The sequence below is a fragment of the Camelus bactrianus genome, chromosome 4 (genome assembly GCF_048773025.1).
Source record: "Camelus bactrianus isolate YW-2024 breed Bactrian camel chromosome 4, ASM4877302v1, whole genome shotgun sequence".
Lineage (NCBI taxonomy): Eukaryota > Metazoa > Chordata > Mammalia > Artiodactyla > Camelidae > Camelus > Camelus bactrianus.
In genome coordinates, this window is record NC_133542.1 from 53,739,332 (window position 1) to 53,759,309 (window position 19,978).

Genomic DNA, 19,978 nt, shown 5'->3' on the forward strand with positions numbered 1-19,978 from the left:
TCCTTGTTGCTGCAAATGGCATTATTTTATTCTTTTTTTTATGGCTGACTTAGATTTTAGAAAGCACTACATTTTTACATAAACCTTAGTTAGGTTTGTAATCTACCAAATAATGTTTAAGATTTAACTTCCAGAGTTCAACAATTCCCTGGTAGTGGAATGAGGCAAGCTATAGACTTGCCTTTTCTGGATCAATTTAGAGAACAGGAGTATCCAGTATGTTCATCCTCTTGGACCTAAGGAACTTTCCTGCTAGGAGCCTATCATAAAGAAATAATCAGAACTATGGTCAAAAAATTAATGTATATGGGTATCTATTTCAGAATTATTTATGATATAAATAAAAATAAAATAAATTTATTGTAATAAGAGTAACAGCCAAGATTTGCTGAGTGTGTACTAATGTCAGGCACTGTGGAAGATCTTCCTGTATATCAGCTCACTTAATCTTCCTAACAGTGTTGTATTGTTACTGTTATATCAATTATCTGTACCATTCTTACTTCACAGATGAAGAAACTGAAATTTAAGAGATTATTTAACTTGCCCTAGTTTCCACTGTGGAGCCAGAATTCAACCCTCAGTCATTTTTGCTCAAAATCACTGCTTTTCACAGACAGAATTTTTTACATCGAAGTTCTTTCAAAAATATTTTTAGAAATTGAAGTACAGTCAAGTTACAATGTGTAAATTTCTGGTGTACAGCCCAATGTCCCAGTCATGTATATACATACATATATTTGTTTTCATATTCTTTTTTATTAAAGGTTATTACAAGATATTGAATATAGTTTCTGGTGCTATACAGAAGAAACTTGGTTTTTTTTTAAATCTATTTTTATATATAGTAGCTAACATTTGCAAATCTCAAACTCCCAAATTTATCCCTTCCCACCCTCTTTGCCCAGTAACTATAAGATTATTTACTATGTCTGCAAGTCTGTTTCTGTTTTGTAGATGAGTTCATAGTGTCCTTTCTTTTTTTTTTTAGATTCCACATATGAGTGATATCATATGGTATTTTTTCTTTCTCTTTCTGGCTTAGTTCAATTAGAATGATGATCTCTAGGTCCATCCATGTTGCTGCAAATGGCATTATCTTATTCTTTTTTATGGGTGAATAGTATTCCATTGTATAAATATACCACAACTTCTTTATCTAATCACCTGTCACTGGACATTTAGGTTGCTTCCATGTCTTGGCTATTGTATATAGTGCTGCTATGAACACTGGGGTGTGTGTAGCTTTTTGAATTATAGTTCCCTCCAGATATATACCCAGAAGTGGGATTGCTGGACCATATGGTAAGTCTATTTTTAGTTTTTTGAGGAATCTCCATACTGTTTTCCATGATGGCTGCACCAAACTGCATTCCCACCAGCAGTGTAGGAGTGTTCCCTTTTCTCTACAGCCTCTCCAACAATTATCATTCGTAGACTTTTGAATGATGGCCATTCTGACTAGTGTGAGGTGATATCTCATTATAGTTTTGATTTGCATTTCTCTGATGATTAATGGTATTGAGCATTTTTTCATGTGCCTATTGACCATTTGTATGTCTTCATTGGAGAATTGCTTGTTTAGGTCTTCTGCCCATTTTTGGATTGAGTTGTTTGTTGTTTTGTTATTAAGTTGTATTAACTGTTCATATATTCCGGAAATTAAGCCTTTAACAGTCACGTCATTTGCAAATATTTTCTCCCACTCCATAGGTTGTTCTTTTGCTTATGGTTTCCTTTGCTGTGCAAAAGCTTATTAGTTTAATTAGGTCCCATTTGTTTATTTTTGCTCTTATTTCTATTGCCTGGGTAGACTGCCCTAGGAGAACATTGCTAAGATTTATGTCAGAGAATGTTTTGCCTTTGTTTTCTTCTAGGAGATTTATTGTGTCTTGCCTTATATTTAAGTCTTTAAGCCATTTTGAGTTTATTTTTGTGTCTGTTGTGAGGGAGTGTTCTAACTTCATTGATTTATATGCTGTTGTCCAGTTTTCCTAACACTACTTGCTGAAGAGACTGTACATCAGAGTTCTTGATTCTTTTTGATCCTAACCACCTTATTGAAACCTTGCCGGCAGGCATATTACCCAATAACATTATTGGGAAAACAAACACAACTCAAAAAAGAAAAAAACAAAACCAAAAACACCTCTTTGGAGCAGTCCCTCAGAGCTAAGAGGCTGTCTCCCGGGCTAGAGTCCTTGGTATTGCCCCCAAATAAAACTGAACTCACAGCTCTTACATTGTGGGTTTTTTTTTTCAATCAACACTGCCTTCAGCCATGCTCTGCCTGATCTTCCTTTTCCATGCGTTGGAATGGCATTTGGGCAGGGCCCATTCCTTTCTAGTCTTTCAGGAATAAAAAGACCAGTTCAGGCCAATTCAAAAGCCCATCTCATCACCTTCCCCACTCCAGCATATATTGTAAAATATCTGGGTGTAAACATTAGTTTTTAGGAGATAGTCACATATATATTTGAAAAGAACTTTCTGAGCAAAAGTTTAAAAATATACATTTTCCAAACTGTAAACATCTTTTTTTTTCCTAAGTAATTTTGTTTAAAGAATAGATGTATGAGTGTTACATGATCAGATAAACTATTTAAGTGGATGGGCCAAATGGGTATAAATTTAAAAAGCTATGCATTTAGTTGTTTGTGGTTATAAGTATACTAAATTAAAATGACCTCAACAGCCATGTTTTTATAAATTGATAAAGTGTTCTATAATCTATAGTTTTTGTATTTCAGAAGGAATATTTTAAAGCTATGATTTATATAATGGGAGGGACATGATAATATACCCAGAAGATGGTGATCAAAAAGTTATTTTCCAAGGCTATTTTTGAAGAAAAAAAAAATGGAGAGTGGGAGCAGGGTTAGTAACAATTTTTTTTTTCCTTTAAATGTATTTTTGACCTCTGTAAAGGACAATGTCAAGAGAAAGAGAAAGCAAGCCACAGATTGAGAGAAAATATTTGCAAAATACACATCTGTTATCTAAATACACAAAGAAAAAAATTAAAAATACAAATATACAAAAAAATACATGAAGAATTCAAGAAGAATTCTTAAAGTTCAACACAAAGAAAACAAACAATCTGATTAAAAAATGGCCACCACACACCTATTAGGATGTAAGAAACTGCCAAACTGCCTCCCATAGTGGCTGCAGCATTCTGCATTTCCACCAGCAATGGGTGAGAGTTCTTGCTGCTCCTCATACTCAACCAGAAGCTCCGGGAGCACGGACGCCGGAGTGGTCGAGGCTGAGATGTGTGCCTCCCAGGGCACAGAGCAGGGCAGAGTTCCCACTGCCCCCTCCCCCAAAGAAGGACCAGGCAATAAATTCTAATGAAAGGTTTCTTTGAAATCTATTGGGATCAATATGGTATATATAATAATAAAATGTTGCCTCGCCTTGTTTGGATAGATCTTTTTCTGGTCGTGGCATAATTGTATATTCATATACTGTAAAGTTGTGTGCCCCTTCTGTATCTTGATGATATATATCTATATATCTGATCTATATCTATATCATGATGGAAGATAGCTCTGAAAAGGTCAGGCTTTTTCAAAAGGAACCTTTACTAAAATCTATGTGGGAAGACCCAGCATCTCGTCTGACTATGGACATCCTGCACCATTGCCTTTGATGCCACTCAATCACTCCATGTAAGAGGACATGTGAGATGCAACTGTTTCAACCCACAGCCCAAGGGAGCCAGGGGCTGTCTGAGCTCATGAACCTCCTGGGCCTTCTCCGATCTGCTTCTCACCCCTTTCTCTGGATATCAGGCCTCCAGACCCCCAGACCCCCAGCTCACACTTAAGGTATTCTGCATGTTCACTTTGGCTTCTAGCAGATAGAAATATATTTTTTTTCTTACCTGCCTCCCTAGACTGAATTCCTTCCCTAGGCTCCAGGGTTTCTGAAAACAGCCTTGCAGCATCTCCTTTGTTCTCTGAGAGGCTGTATGGCTCTAGGCTCCAGGAAGAAAGAGGCGCTGTCACAGAAATTGAGAAGGATATATAGATGTACGGGTGAAAAGACAGAGGAGATAAGGCAGAGACGGCTCTTGGGACTAGAAAGCGCTGTGCACTGTACTTGGGTATCATGATACCCCTACTTGTACCTATGACAGAAAGAGCTGAATGGGGCAAGTTGTGGGTGGGGAGGGGAACTAGAAACACCTCAAGAAAGGGTTATTAATATTCACTGAAGGCCTGTTACGTGCCAGGCATTTTATAAATGTCATCTCTGATACTCCTAACAACCATTTAACGGAAGTATTTGCTCTGGTTTGCAGTCCAGGAGACTGTGGCTTGGAAAAGTCTCTGAGACCAACTTGAGATTCATGCAATGAGCAAACAGCAAGGCTAGGCTCTGAATCCACATCTGCCTTTCAACACAGGCCACATTTCTCTTTCTGTGTTCTTCTACCTTGAAGAATAGAAACCTCCCATGAAAGAAATGTTCACCGCAGGTAGGCAGTGATTGAAATGAATTTCTTTTTTAAAGAATGCAGTCATTTGATTGTTGATCTGGGTTTTCTCTCCCGAAGAATTCTTTGATAAAGAATAAATTATACAAAGGAAGTGACCAGGGCTCCCTTCCTCCCAGCATTTAAATTACATTGACCAGCACTGCAGAAGGTGTATCAACAGAAATGAGCCTTCTCTAACTGGCCTTCGATGTTCATCACATCATAAGTCAGGCTTAAATGAGGCTTCTTTTTAGTCCCATAGAGTCAAGAGTCATGTAGATGTTGTCTGAGCATCACGTAAACTCGTGCAGACGGTTGGTCCCTAGAAACTACAGGGACATCATCTCAGGACCTCTTCACCTTTAGGGGTTAAAACAAAACAACAACAAAAAACTTTCTTCCAAATGAGAAGGGTAAGAGAAATTGCTTGCTTGAAACTCAACATTTACCAAACACATAAATGTGTCCTTAGTTTTGAAAATAATGAAAATTTCAGTTATACCCATAAACTGTCTATAGCAGAGAAAGGTGCACTTGGTCAAAAAATTCCCTGGGTTCACCTATTTTAACAAATTGATAGGTGAGTTTTTCTTCTGTAATTTCTAAGCACACATTACCCACAGGCCTGAAACAACTAGCACCGCCTAGCTTTTTTTTCCCCCCTGGAAATAAATGAAAGGTACTGAAGTCCCATTCAGAAAGTGCTGAAATCAAACGTCCAGTGAACTTTGTTCCCTATAAGTAAACCCCTTATCAGTCTCTTGCAGAGATTCTAAAACGCTTATCTTGATAGACCAGATTACGGGGCTGACCCACTCTCAGTGCTGAGTAGGAATCAAGCGGCCATTCTTTTCTGTCAGCAAGCCCCGCTTTGCTGATCCAGATAAGTCAATTAATGGGATGCAGAGCCTCTGTCTTGCCTTTCTCTTCCCCATGCTTACCTCCCTGACCCCCCCGGACTTCTCAGTGCCCAGTTTAATACCATCTGAGAGTCCTTGTTTACAAGAGGGCTTGTGCAGGTGCAAGCTTTCAGGCCAGCAGCACAGGAGCAATTGTCGCCCCTCCCCTCCCAAGCTCCAGGCTCCACTCTTTGTGAGAACTTTTCTTTTCTCCGCTTTTCAGACCCCAAACGCCCCTCAACGGCTAATCTAATCGGATTATGCTGATTTGTACTTCAGGAACCTAAACAGCATAACTAGATCTGCAGAGGGCTAGGGCCAGGAAGAGAGGGACGACGACTCTGTCCGTAAACCTACCCCCCAAATGTGCCAAAAGAAAGGATGTCCTGTGTCTAGCCACACAAAGCTGCTAGTCCGGTTAGCCCACCGAGCTCTTGACAACTTAGAGTGCCAGGACCTGGCTGTGTCCAGAACAGAAAAGGCAGCACAGTCAAGGCACAGTGAGGACCACAATGACAAGGCTGCTTTCCCCTGTTGTAAAGCAAGGTTCCCCTTCTTCCTGCCCAGTTTACTCCCATTTACCCTCTGGGCTAATCAATATAGAGAAAGCTGGAAGCTGAAGCCAGGTGGTACAATTCAACAAACTTTTTTTTTTTTTTGGCACCTACTACCCCTCAAGGATGACACCTGGGAGTATGGGCAGCATGAAGGTGTCTGAAACTGAGTTCTTGCCTCCAGAATTTGCACCCTGGTAGGGAAAGATATTCTGGGCACAGAAGTTAGAAAACACTTTAATGAGGTGATTGCAATTCCTCCATCTGTTCTCTGCCTTGTGTTGGCCGACCCTACTTAGGGTCATCTTCCAAAATCTTCCACACACGATTGTAAAAATAATTTATATTCATAAAGAGCTTTTTGTTCATTCAAAATATGTAAATGCATAACTGAATCTATAGACTGTGAGATCAATAAAACTGGTATTTTCAAGCCCGTTTTCAACTGTTGAAACTGAGACTTAAGAGATGTTGAAAGGGCTCATCCAAGAAGAATCCTCCAGTTAATGACTGAGCTTCTGATTCCAAATCCTGCGTGTTCCCTGCCCCGACCCACTGCACGCTGCTTCACATTGGCTGGAGGGGACCTTAGGAGGCCAACTCCTCCATTCTGTGAGCAAGGCTATACACAAAAATGTCAACATTTTACACTAATAGCTTCAAACAATCCTTCATGCATTGTGAAATTGGAAACGCCATTTTTTTTAAGTTTTAACAGTCATGTTTATTGAAATAGAATTTAACATTCAGTAAAACTCATCCCAATAATTGACAAATGCAATCACCACCATAATCAAAGTGTAGAACAATTCTTCAAATCTCCACCGAGCCCTTTGCAACAAACTCCTCCCTGACCCTTAGGAATCCATTGATCCGTTTTCTGTCAAAGTGATCAAATTTCATCATTAAAATGATCTATTATAGGCAAAATTGTAAGCACATAAAACCAAGTTTTTAAAAGGATACCATGGGACATACAATCTTTAAAATAGTCAAAAGAATGGGATTTAAAAATAACCTTTGTAAATTAAAGCAGTTGACAAAGTTGTCTTTAGGTAGTTGTAAAATAGCTAGTTTAATTATTGTGTCAAGCTTCAGGCTGGGGCTGGTTGGTAGAAAAATTATTTTAAATAATAGAATTGAATTCTACAGAAATTCTCTACGGGGCAGATAACTATTCTTACAGATATCTGGCATCTTCTTGAAAGTTGCCTCTACTACCACCACGAAGAAAGACAAAGAAAGCAAAAGCTTCTATTCTGTATATATCAATTGTCATGTGTTCAGATAAACTTTATCTACTTGAAAAGCTTCTTTCAAGCACCAGCCCTGAAGTTTGTCAGCATCTTGAACCAGACTGAGCTGAATTGTGCACCGTGATGGAAGGGAAAAGCCAATTTGAATTTTCAAATCGGTAAGTGAAATTGTTCTAGAATAATCCAGACAAGGGTTTTCGATAAAACGTCAGCTCATTTTTAGCCCTTAACTTTCCTATCACTGTTCTTGTGTATTTATACCATTCACTTTCCTCCTTTCTTGGCCAAGATGTAGACAAATGTTCCCTGAACTGGTCCCTCCCACCCATTCTGGAGTATGACTTTGTCGCCTGTCAGGTTCTTGCTGCCTGAGCTGGGTAGCCCTCGGCCCTTGTGCTAGCTGGTTTCTAAACTGGCTGGTTATACCCTGGTGATGAAGCCCCAGCACTTGCAGATTCCTCCCTGAGATCGCCACAACCTTTATCACAACTTGCAGAGGAATGTGTCTTTGTCTTACTCCAAAGCCCTCATTCCCTCTGGGCCCTCACACTGAGTTCCTGTATCTGACCTGAGAGGCTCTTGTAATTCACAGTTCATTTATGGAGCTGAAAAGATCGACTGTCCTGAAATTAATGAATGATTGACACTTTCTCGGTTCTCATGCTCACTTCATCACTTCTCCCTCTCCATCATCCCTAAAATAGCCTAAATATGCAGCAGTAATGTTTCCATCAAGAGAATAAAAGCAAGGCATATTTCATCCAGCTGTCTGTTTGCTCCCCTTTTAGCCCCCGCTACTAGCTGCTTTTTAAAAGCTAAAAAATAATTCTCATAGCCTCAGATCCTGGTTAGGATGGAATGTGGAAGGGCAGAGGGTTAGACATGGAAGATTTCAGATGTGTTTAAATAAATAATTTCTTACCAAAAAAATGTTATTCTTACGCAACTTAAAATTGATTTAAGATAGTTTTTGTCTGAAAAGTTTCCACCGGTAGTTTTGAATTAATTTCTTTATATAGTTGAATATTATAGGCCAATTTCAGACTTCCTTTTGCTAGTGGTTTAATATTTAGCAATTTAAACAATAAAGTCTTAACCTTGGTGTTAATTTAGCTGGAAATGGCCTTCTTTTGCCACTGTAACGATGCTCTGTTGGATTTTTAGTGCTCCATTCATATTCTTTTGTCAAATTCTTATAATGCACTAAGGGTTAGGGGTTAGGATAGATGTGGGCTGAAATCTTGGGACTTTGCCAAGCTAACCGCCTTGACCTCATTCAAATCAAGTATCACAGACCTAGCTCTGTGAAAAAGGTGACTTCTTTATGAAAATTGTAGTGATGATTGACTTTTTTAAAATCCTGGAAGATTCAAAATTTGGCTAACATTAAAAAAAAACTTGAGAATAGGAAATTCGTATATAAAGTTAGATATTTCACAAGATATACTAGTATACATTTTAATTATGCTTGAAGATTATTACTGAATTCATGCTGGCAGTTTTCCCCTATGTTTTGTGTAGACCGCAGGGTTTCCTAAAGCCAGAACTCAGCAAATCTCTGAGTGTAGAATAGCCTGTGAATGAGCCTCCTCACTCCAGTTACATGGCAGCGTGCAGTCTCTAAGAGATGCTACTGTTGAGGCCAGCATACTAGAGACAAAACAAAAAATGGGAAGCGAGTTATTTATCAGGTTAGAATGCACAGGATACAAAAACAAAATCCAAATATCTTTGGGTGTTTTGCCTAGGATCAATTCCTAAGGTCACGATGGAAATGACCAAATGCAAATACAACATAAGAATCAAAGTCCATCGTCACATCTGGGATTAGAGCCAGAGAAAGTTAACAAATAGAAAAGATCAGAGCAGTAACATCAGCAAGAGGGTAGACAGGAGGCTCCTGCCCTCCTTCCTGCACACAGAGAAACCAATTTAACAACCATCCATGAATGAAAATACCTTCGTTAGAGCTCTGGAATCCAGGGAGAGGTCACAGCATCCCAGTGGAACACAGACAACAGAAATGATGCAATGGAAGGATAAGAAGAACAGTTTTATGTTATGCATGTCACCCCTCCCCTAGGCCAGCACAGCACAATACTGCAAGAGATCCCCTTGTGTTCTCATCCCAACCTCACTGGCTCTCATGATCTAGCAGCCTGGTGGAGAATACTTGCTTAATGAATTTTGAGCCTGCCTTGCCACCCAGCTCTGAATTCAATGTATCTAATAACATTTGCATATCTGGAGCCCAAATTATATGTTTGTTTAAGCAACAACACAAGAATCTTACCTCTACTTAGCTAAAATTACTTCCCTTTCAGGAAGGAGAAGAGATCCCTTATAATATGCAGAGGCATATAATTGAGGGTCCCCACAGCAGACTTGGTGTCTGGTGACCACCCTCACCTCCACCCTGACTTTTTAAGCAGCTCTGTCCGCAGTGTAAAAAGAAAAAAAAGTAAATGATTCAAGGAATCGATCGTTCTTAAGGGCCAAAATTACTGGCACCTAATGATGAACTCCAGGATGATTATTATTAATGTCATCTGCTCTGGAGGGAATTCTTTAGGAAACAGACTCCAGGAGAGTATGGAACAAAGGGAACTGCATACAGCTTAGCTATTGTGTCTCAGGAGTCCAGAAGAAGCTGGAATTCGGATGGAGCTGATGACATAACAATGCCTTTGACTGGACTACAAAGACAACATGAATTAGGGTAAGTTTTTATACCTTGGCTCACCTGCTACTGCCACAGAGACTGGGCTTCTTCTGGAGAGACAGAAAACCTAGACAGGGCCAGACTGCCTACCAAGTCCCAAGGTGCCCCGTAAGTTTGTTAGAAGACGTCATTCCTCCTCTTTAATTACATTTTTTTGAAGTATAAAGTATGTACCAAAAAGTGCACAAATCGTAAAAGTGCAACTCTATGAATTTTCATAGTGAACAAACCAGCATCATAAAATGGAACTGAAACTCCAGAAGCCCCTCCTCCTGCCTCGAAGAACATCCACCATCTTGACTTCTAACTCCATAGGTTAGTTTTGCCTGTTTTTAAACTCCATGTCAATGGAATCATGCAGAATGTACTGTTTGTTTTTTTTTTCTTCCTTAAATCTCCAGCTTCTTTCTTTCAACATTATATTTGAGACTCATTGATGTTGATACAGGTAGCAGTATTTCTTAATTCTCATTGCAAATATATTGTTATGTATATAATGCAAGTGGATAGCACAATTTATTCACCCATATGACTTTTGATGAACATTTGGGTTCAGTGTGGGACTATATTAAATAGTGCCTCTATGAACATTTGTGTACATGTCTTTTGGTAAACATATGTTCTCTTAGGAATGGAGTTGCTGGGTCTGAGGATATCCATGTTCGCTTTTAGCATATACCGCCACCAGTTTTCCAAAGTGTTTGTATCAACTTACACTCTCATCAGTGGGATAACAGAGTTCAAGTTGCTTTACATCCTCAGCAGCACTTGGTATTCTCTCTTTTTCATTTTAGCCATTTTAATGAGCATATAGTAGTATCTTGCTGTAGTTTTAATTTGCATTTCCATGATGACTACTGAAGTTGAGCATGTCTCCCTATGTTTATTGGTTATTTGGGTATCCTCTTTTGTAAATTACCCATTCAAGATTTTGCTCAGTTTTGTATTGAACTTAAAAAAAAACTAGTTGTCTTTCACTTATCAATTTATGAGGTCTTTATGTTTTCTGGGTAATATTCCTTTGCTGGAGATATAGCAACTATTTTCTTCCACTTTGTGCTTGCCTTTTTATTCTCTTAATGGTGTCTTTTGATAATTGGAAGTTCTTAATTTTAGTGTAATCCTATTTATCAACTTTTTTCCTTTTATGGTTAGAGCTTTTTGTGAGAAGATGTCTTTTGGATAGCAAGTCCTTTTGGTGCAACTCTTCACCTGTCTGGGAGGAATTTTTCTTTGGCTCTTGTTAAGTGTTTTAAACTACTAATTTTTACTGTTTAACAATCAGTAGTTTTACTATGGCTAGTCATCCACACCTTGTCACCAAGGTGTTTCTTGCTTCATTGGCTTAACTATTTTTGATGGGGGAGGTAATTAGGTTTATGTATTTATTTTTCTAGTGGAAGTACTGGGGATTGAACCCAGGACCTTGTGCATGCTAGGCATGTACTCTACCACTGAGCTATACCCTCCCCTCCTAGCTTAACTTTTTTTAACCCAACATTTTTTAAATCTTTTTTTTTTTTTTTTTGGTGGCCGGTGGCGGGGTGGGTAGATAATTAGGTTTATTTATTTACCTCTTTATTTTAATGGAGGTGCTGAGGGTTGAACCCAGGACCTGGTGCATGCTAGGCTCTACCACTAGAGCTATACTCTCCCCGCCATACCCAACATTTTTGCTAGTAATGTTTGACTTCGTTGCTACTTAAGCCTGCTAACTAAACCTCATCTGGATTTATTAGTCTCAGCTACACTGTGACTGAACAGATTTGCCAGTTACCCATTCTAACTAGCTAGCCTTAAAATCCCTATATCTAATTTTATCATCAGCCTCTCTCCTGTTTATGGATTTGCAACAACTGTTGGTGTTGTCCTAACCTCTGACTGGTAGTGAATGTTCCCAGCTCTTCTTTAGAATATGCTGCCCTGGCCAACTTTTTTTTTTTTCTTTCTTACTTTTTTACTTTGGCATGTCAAAGTTAGGTGAATTTAGAGGATTGGAGGTTCTGCCACAGACTTTCCTGAACTGTACAAGTAGATTTCAGTGTTGATGACTTGGATGACTTCTGGCTGAGAGAATGAGAGAACTCCTGGAAAGCCACAAGAACACGACAACACGACTTTAGTCAAAGCAATAGCATTACCTTCATGTATTCAGGGAAGCATTATCGTTATTTCTATTTGGGCACATGTTATTATTTCTAGGTATTGTGCTAAAGAGAAGGAAATAAGAAAAAACAAAACACAAACAAAGGGAGAAAAATAAAGGAGAAATGCCTGTACATTTTCTTAGAATGCTAAAGACAGTTTTACTGAACTTTAGTAAGTCTGCATCCTTTTTTTTTATTGCACACTGATCATTCTCTTCATTACTTAGGTCAATACACTAGGACACAAATTTGAGTGCTCTTATGTGGTAGGTATTTTCTGTGAAATGAGGCCCAAATTGAATTCCATTCATGGGAAGAGAGATAAGAGAGAAAGTCATTATAATGTTGGATAAGTACATTCTGAATAATAACTGACATTTATGGAGGGATTTCTATGTGCTAGGCACTGTTTTTACATGTCTTAATATCTTTAATCCTCACAAAATCCTGTGAGATCGCATGTATTATTTTCACCATTTTAGAAATGAGAAAACTGAGGCCTAGAGAAACTTGCCCAAGGTAATTTAGCGAGGAAGAGCCAGAGCTGGGATTTGACCCAGCATGTCTGGCTTTAGCACCTGCACCCTTAACCTCTGTGCCTCTAAAATTAGTATACTCTTTATAACTTTAGTAGTTAAGGAAGCAGTAGGAAACGAACTTCTTTGTCCCTTTTAAGAGATCTGTATATTATAAAAGAAGAGTAGAAACTGAGATTTATCAAACAGGGACCATGTGTCAGGTGCTGTGCTAAGCAATTCGTATGTATGCTCTTAATTTTTTTTCCCCTCAGTTCCTGCTTATCTGTCAGGTCAGTTATTTTTGTTTGTTTGTTTCCTTCTTAAAAATTTTTAATGATTTTTAAAGGTTATATTCCATATATAGTTTTTATAAAATATTGGCAATATTCCCCATGTTGTACAATACATCCTTGAGCCTATCTTATACCCAAGAGTTGGTACCTCCCATTCCCCCACCCCTATTCTATCTTGCCCCCCCCACCCCCCGACTGGTAACCACTAGTTTATTCTATCTGTGGTATGCTCTCTTAATGTTGAAAACAACACTGTGAAATAGGTTAAAGATGAATACGTGGGCCTGTAGAGATTTAGCAACCACTTTCTATAAGGTTGCACAGTAAGTAGAATGTCTGACTGAGTGTTCTATGCTACCACTGTTGTACACCATCTCCCAAGATGAGAAACTTTCCCAAATGAACTCCTTGGTTTAAAGTCAAGAATGTAATTTGATATGTTGATACTGGCTAGTGGAGCCTAACAGAGAGAGAAGCTGAAGAGGGGGAGGGAGAGACTTTGCTGTTAATGATCTGATGGGTGAGACACGTAGTTACTGAGTGAATAAATGGTACAGATAACCTGAGAGTGCAGCTGACGACAGTGGAGATAGGAAAAGCTTTATACAGGGTTGTCCTAGCTGAATTTTCAGCTTCATAAACTGCTTGGAGGGGGAAAAGTACATTTCCGTGGTTGAACATTCTGAGAAATCATCCCCTTCTAAGTACCCATAATGCCTATTAGAAGTTGTGCTAATATTACAAACATTCTCTTTAGCTTTTTTTTTTAACATTACAATTTTTACATGAAAACTTGTTAAGAATACTTGACTTCATGGATAATAGATAGATTACATTTTACATTTTACAGATTTTAATCTTCCACAACTGACACAGATTTACAGACATCGAAGGAACATGCAGTGATTGAAGCAGTCCTTGGAATATACGTTTTATCTATACACACATATATACAATTCCACAAATTAAACATTGGCTTTTTAAAAAAATCGGCACAAGAGATAGGTAATGTAGATACATTGTGTATGAAAGCTAGACAACTTTGGGCTCAAGCAATGGAGTATGTATTTGTTGTCAGTTGTCATATATGGATAGCTTTACATTGAAATGATTTCCCTCCATGATTGTTACAGGCCAGAACCCGCCTGCAACTTCATTTGCCCTCTCTATTTTACTTATGGACCTTGCTGTCGTTTGCACACATTTATGGATCGCTAGGTGGGTAGGATTCCTAATTCCAAAGATTAGGTGCACTTTGTGTTCTCATTGTTAATGTTTTGTTTTAATCAACCCATCTACACAGATCCCTGGCATTTTGTGAGTTCCTAGTCTTAGCTACGTGCGTTTTCTTTTAACATTCACTCATCGACCTTTTTTTTTACATTTCTTTCCTTTGGCTGTCTTTTGGTGTAACAAAATGTTATTTGGGATTTATTATCTTGGAATTCCAGCAAAAGCTCCTAAGACAAAAGATGTCACCTCCACATTCTAAAGAGAGGGGCGTGACTGTCTAAGAGGGACTTAATTAACTGAGAACTTCACTCCCAACAGCCCAAGAGGTCAAAAACTTGAAAGGAAATTCGTAGAATGGAATTTAAAGGGTTAGAGTGCTTTGCTTTCCTCTCTCTATGAGGAAGGAGGTGCTTCCCTTCCCCAAGCCAATTCAGACTCTATTTAAACAGATAAAGGGTTTTTTTCCCTCTCACACAGATGTATGTCTGAGAGAGAGAGCTGATACCTTCAGTTATCTGCTGTTTTCTTGACCTTTCTCCCATGGCCACAGGGCATGCCTCTGCTCAAGGCAGAAGGGTCTGTCTCAAGGGCATAGGTCATTTCAATATGAGAAGCCGCATAGTTTTCATTGATCGATTTCTCTATTCTTTTATCAATACACACTCTCTTGGTTACTGTAGATGTATAGTAAGTCTTAAGGTCCAGTAGTGTCCCTCCTTCAACTTTGTTCTTCTTCACTTTGTTTTCCCAAGCATGTCAAACAGACTTCCTCTTCATTTTCATTTGCCAGTATTCTAACACATGGCCACCCCTTGCTGAGAGGCTGGAAAAACCATACTTAATGTTTTAATATGCAGAGCTAGATATACCTGTTGGGTTAGCCATCTGGTGGTATCTGCCATAACTGCAGATGTCAGGAAACCTTGCTATGTAGAGGTCCATGGCATCATTGTGGAAACCACATGTACTCTGTGAATGAGTCAGCCCTGGGAGACTGCCGTAAAGAAGAATATCAACAGCCAAAAGAAAACAAGATCTATAACCAACACTTGTGAACTAGAAGGCCTTTTGTTCCTTTTCTATAATTCCCCTACTTACTACCTTGACCCTGGAGGACACAGATGATGGAAAGGCCAGAAGACCACCCCACACCCCTTGCCCCACTGCAGGCTCTGGGCCAGGCAGACCTGAGCTGTTGGAGGGGGAGAAGCTCTGAATTAGATGCAAGATTGACACTTTAACTGGACTGGACTGGACTTTAAAAATTAAAAAAATTTTTTTTAGTATTTTAAATGATGAAGAAGTAATAGGATCATCTGCTGAGATAATGTTAAAGGATGGGAAAGGGAATTCTAACATAGGATCGGAGTTGGGGGCTTTGTCTGGAGGGAGGTAAATCCACTTCCTGACTGTGCTCCACTGAGTTCAGCCCCTTCAACAAACTGGTTATGCTGGAAACCATAGACAACTTCAATCTTGCCTATTGATCCAGGGCTCTGACTCCTACTAGGCCTTTCTGGCTCTCATCTTGTGGCCTTTTCATTGCTGTGGGGATGCTGGATCTGTCAGTTAAAGGCAACTTTAGGAGAAGTATTCGGGCTGTGTGGGACAAGAGAAAGCCCAGTGGGAGAACTTAGGGGAGGTTGACTGAAACAGGATAATAACAAATCCTGGTCTGTCACTGCCTGCTTTTGAGATCTCTCTCTAGCCCTGAGTTTCCTACTCTGAAATAAATGGTCTAAAGAAAATGATTGTAATAGACACCTCTTGTGATGGCTGCCTGGCTTCCTCCATTCTCAGGGCACTGCCTCTAACACCTAGGGCTGCCGTGGGTCCATGTGACCCAGCATCCCTCCAGAGCTGATTAACCAGCAGAGGGAGTCTGTCCTAGGCCAGGGCAGGCTGTCTTTCCTGGCAGGATTGAATAGGGGGACACTGAGACTGAACAATGTTGACATTGACTGTCATTAGTAACTGAGAGCAGCTCACACCCATCGGTTGTTGTTGGCCTCAGAAATACCCAACTTCTTGCTCTTCTTGGGGTTTAATAGCTCATTCCTTGATAGCCTCACAGTAAATCCCTCACTTTGCTTAACCTGCCCAGAACCACTTTCTATGACTTTCGACACAAGGTACTTTTTTAAAAAAGGGTCCATTTAACTTCCATAATTCTATTATTCTTTGATTTAATGGTACCTGTTACTCTTGAACAGAGATGAATTGTAACTCTGAGTGCTGTTAACCATGGACACCTGGCAGGTGTGGCACCAGTGGGTGACTGCAGTTTCGGCAGTCCATACACTGATGAACACTAGAGACATTCCTTTTAATAACATCAGATCTTTAAGTAGGTAAATTTGCACTTGTTACACATGGAGAATATTTTTAGTTTAACAGTTTGTCTTGGAGGTATAAGTGATGTTTACAGAAAAAGACTTTAGTTTCCATTGCAAGAAATAAGTGAGCCAAGTCATATGATCTAAGTCACCATATTAACGTGTATTATGAGATACACACCAAGTCTAAAGAGTTGAGTGTATACTTAAATTGGCTAATCACTTAAATCCCACTGTGCCAGCATCTTATTGTCCTGGTTGAGTTCAGTGGGTATTCTCAGGGCAATTGGTGCTGTTTAGGTTAATTCTCCTTGATAATGCTGATCATTAAAAAAATAGAATTTAAACATGTTTTGTCTTAAATGTCAAGTATTACTACACCATAATTTGAAAAGGCACAGTTATCAAATCCCTATAAAGTAATTTTAGAGTGAAAATGCCTAACAAGAACACTAAAGTTTAGGAGTGTAATTGACCCTTTTAATATGAAACTTCTTCAACAAGGACTCTTTGTGCTTCTTTTAAAAGTTATTGTTACTGGTTTCCCAAAGTGAAAGGCATGCCACTCAGTGGATAGAAAGCAGTATTGCAGAGAAGAAATAGCTAGGATTACCTTTGCGGTATTGGGTTGTGGGATGTTGCTAACTTAATCCTGAGGGATGGAGGATCAAGCTGAGACTAAGAAGTGTTATGTGAGTTTTTGCAGAATTAACTTGATGATTAATATTAGTGGCCAGACCATAATGTTTGTACAAATAGAAGAACGTGCTGCAGAAAAATAATTTATTCATTTATAAAGTAGTTCCAAACTAGGGGCATTTTTGCCCCCCTGCCCCAGGGACACTTGGCCATGTCTGGAGACATTTTTGGCTGTCACAGTTGGGGGTGGTGTGTGTGTGTGTGCATGTGCTACTGGCATCTAGTGGGTAGAGACCAGGGATGCTGTTAAGCATCCTATAAAATAATAAAGAATTGTTCAGCCCAAAATGTCAATAGTATTGCTGTTGAAAAACTAGATAATAAAAGTGGGTTTCACATGTTTTTAAGCTCAATATACTTCAAGTATATTTAGTCAAAACTCTTTTTCAGATGTTTGTAAATTAGACCAGTTTTGCTTTCTAATGGATTAAGCAATATTTCATAATTTGGATTCATTTTATTTGCAATAATTAGGCAACTTTGTAAACTGCCTCCAAAAGTCAGGGAAAGTTTTAATTTTTACACATAATTTCCCTCAAGCTTACCTTTCCCTGTTACCAATTCAAAGTCTTCCTTCTTTTCATTGCCCACTTCCTTCTGTTCTGGCCCGTTTCATTAGACTAAATAACCAAAGCACTGACCAGAAGCAAATGCAGTGAGCACAGTTAAAATTTAGATAGAGGTTGTCTTTTTATGAGATGATTTCATTTCCCTTAGGTTAAAAAAAAATTCTTTAGGCTCTAAGCTGAAGGGGATCCAGCTAATTTTTTACAGTGTTCTTTTTTTTTTACCAGATTCACCTTGATCCTCACTAGCCCAGCCTTCATGGGTCTGAGAGGTTCCCAGCCTTCTCCATCACCCACCCTTGTACCTCAAAAAAAAGGGGCCCATCTGGAATCTGTGACAGAAAAGCAGACTCCTGACATAATTTTTACAGTTTTGAAGTGAAACAAGCTTCAGATTACTTATAGAGCCTGAGATGATGAATTCTTTTCTGTTGGAATTAATCTGTTTAGGATAAGTAAAATATTTTATTTACCTTTAAAAAATCTCTGATTTTTCACTATTGCCCTATTGCTCTTAATAATGAATTTAATTATACCCCTGAATGATACTGGCATAGACATATGATTTAGAGATGTTATAGTATTTTTTTAAGTCCAAGAACAAAACACATATTTTGTGGAATTTAAGACATTAAAGAGCTAAAGCCCTTTGGGAAACAACATCCAAGTTCTGCCTCTAAATTTGTAATACTGTAATTCCAAAGATAAAGAAATGTATGGAAGGAACAAACTGAAACATGAAAGTATAAGTAATCACAGGAGTTGCCTTTTTTACCTGTAGTTTTGCTAGAGGTCTAAAAGCCTTTCTCTAATACAAAGTGCTTGCTTGGAAAACCACATAAGAAAAGTATTTTAGCAACTCTATCCTTTCTTGATAAATAATGAAATATAGAGATTAGCTACAATTTTTTTCCAGTGTTTTAAACATTTAGTGTTTAGGGCAGGGCCTCTGTTAGCCAGCAAAATGCCTGGTACATAGCACGTATGCAAAAAGCACTTGTTAAATGTATTAAAATGAACAGATTAATTCTTAGATTTTAAAAAATCAGTGTAAGTCTACCTTTGCAGTTCCTACTCCCATGAGGCTCTTACATATCTAGCAGCTCACTAGGTATTTCCAGTGTCCTCTTGTCAGTATGATCTGGTGACACATCAAATAAAAAATGTGCCCAACTAAATTTGGGTTTTTCTTACCCAAGTCTGCTCCTCTCCTTGTTTCCTATTTTTCTGAATGCAATCATAATCCTACTCTCCCACTCCCCATATCCTTCTTTGAGTTGACATCCAGCCTATTCTGGTTCTACTGCATCTTCCCCCATCTGGTTCCCTGTTCCAGTTGTCCTCATCCTCCACTACCTTTTGCTTGGACCAGTAAATACCCTCCATTTCCGCCTGGCTCTAAGTCTCTTCTCACTAAGATCTCCCCTTGCAGACTGTGTTTATTCCTAATCTTGTTGCTTGATTGTACCCCATCTCCCCCAAAGAAAAGTCCAGTTTAGCATAATGGTTAACAGACTGTATTCTGGCTCTGATTTGTCTGAACATAAAATGTAGTGATCAGGAGCTTGGACTCCGGGGCTAAACGGTCCAGTTTATGGTCTGTCATTCAAGGACTTTTTAAAGCTTATTTCTCACTTTGTAGTCTAGCCAAAATACTTCCCTTCATCTTTCACTTAGCTTTTAGAGGCCAGTTCCCCTGACCATTTCTCTGATAGTTTTCCTCTCCTTGGAACTACCCTACCACAGCACCTGTACTTCTTCCTGCCTGCTTTGTAATCTCCCTTGGGAAAACACGTTTCCAGAGAGCAGGATGTTATCATATTCTTTTTTTACATTCCAATAAGGCACAGTGTGACTTGCACACTGTAGTTGCTCTAGAAATGTTAGGTGAGTGACATCAATTTACAGAAATAAATCTGACTCCGAACGTCTCCCCTTGCAGACTGTGCTTATTCAAAACCAAAGAACTTTATACTAAAAAAGGATGAATAAAATGTATGTAAGTTAAAACTTTAAAAAAGGTTCTTGAAGATCCCAAAGAGTCCTCGAGACTTTATTTGGGTTCCATGTGTCAATATTTAGCATATTAGACATAACTGGGAAAAAAATTCAAGTAGTTCTTTACTCGTTTTAAAAATAATAAATGCACTAAAAGTTCACATACATAATGCATTTTAAAATTCATTATTTATGTTGTATTCATCTGCCCATTCTCTCGGGTCTGACACAGTACCCAGCATGGAGAAGATGCTGGACTCTTATTAGAACA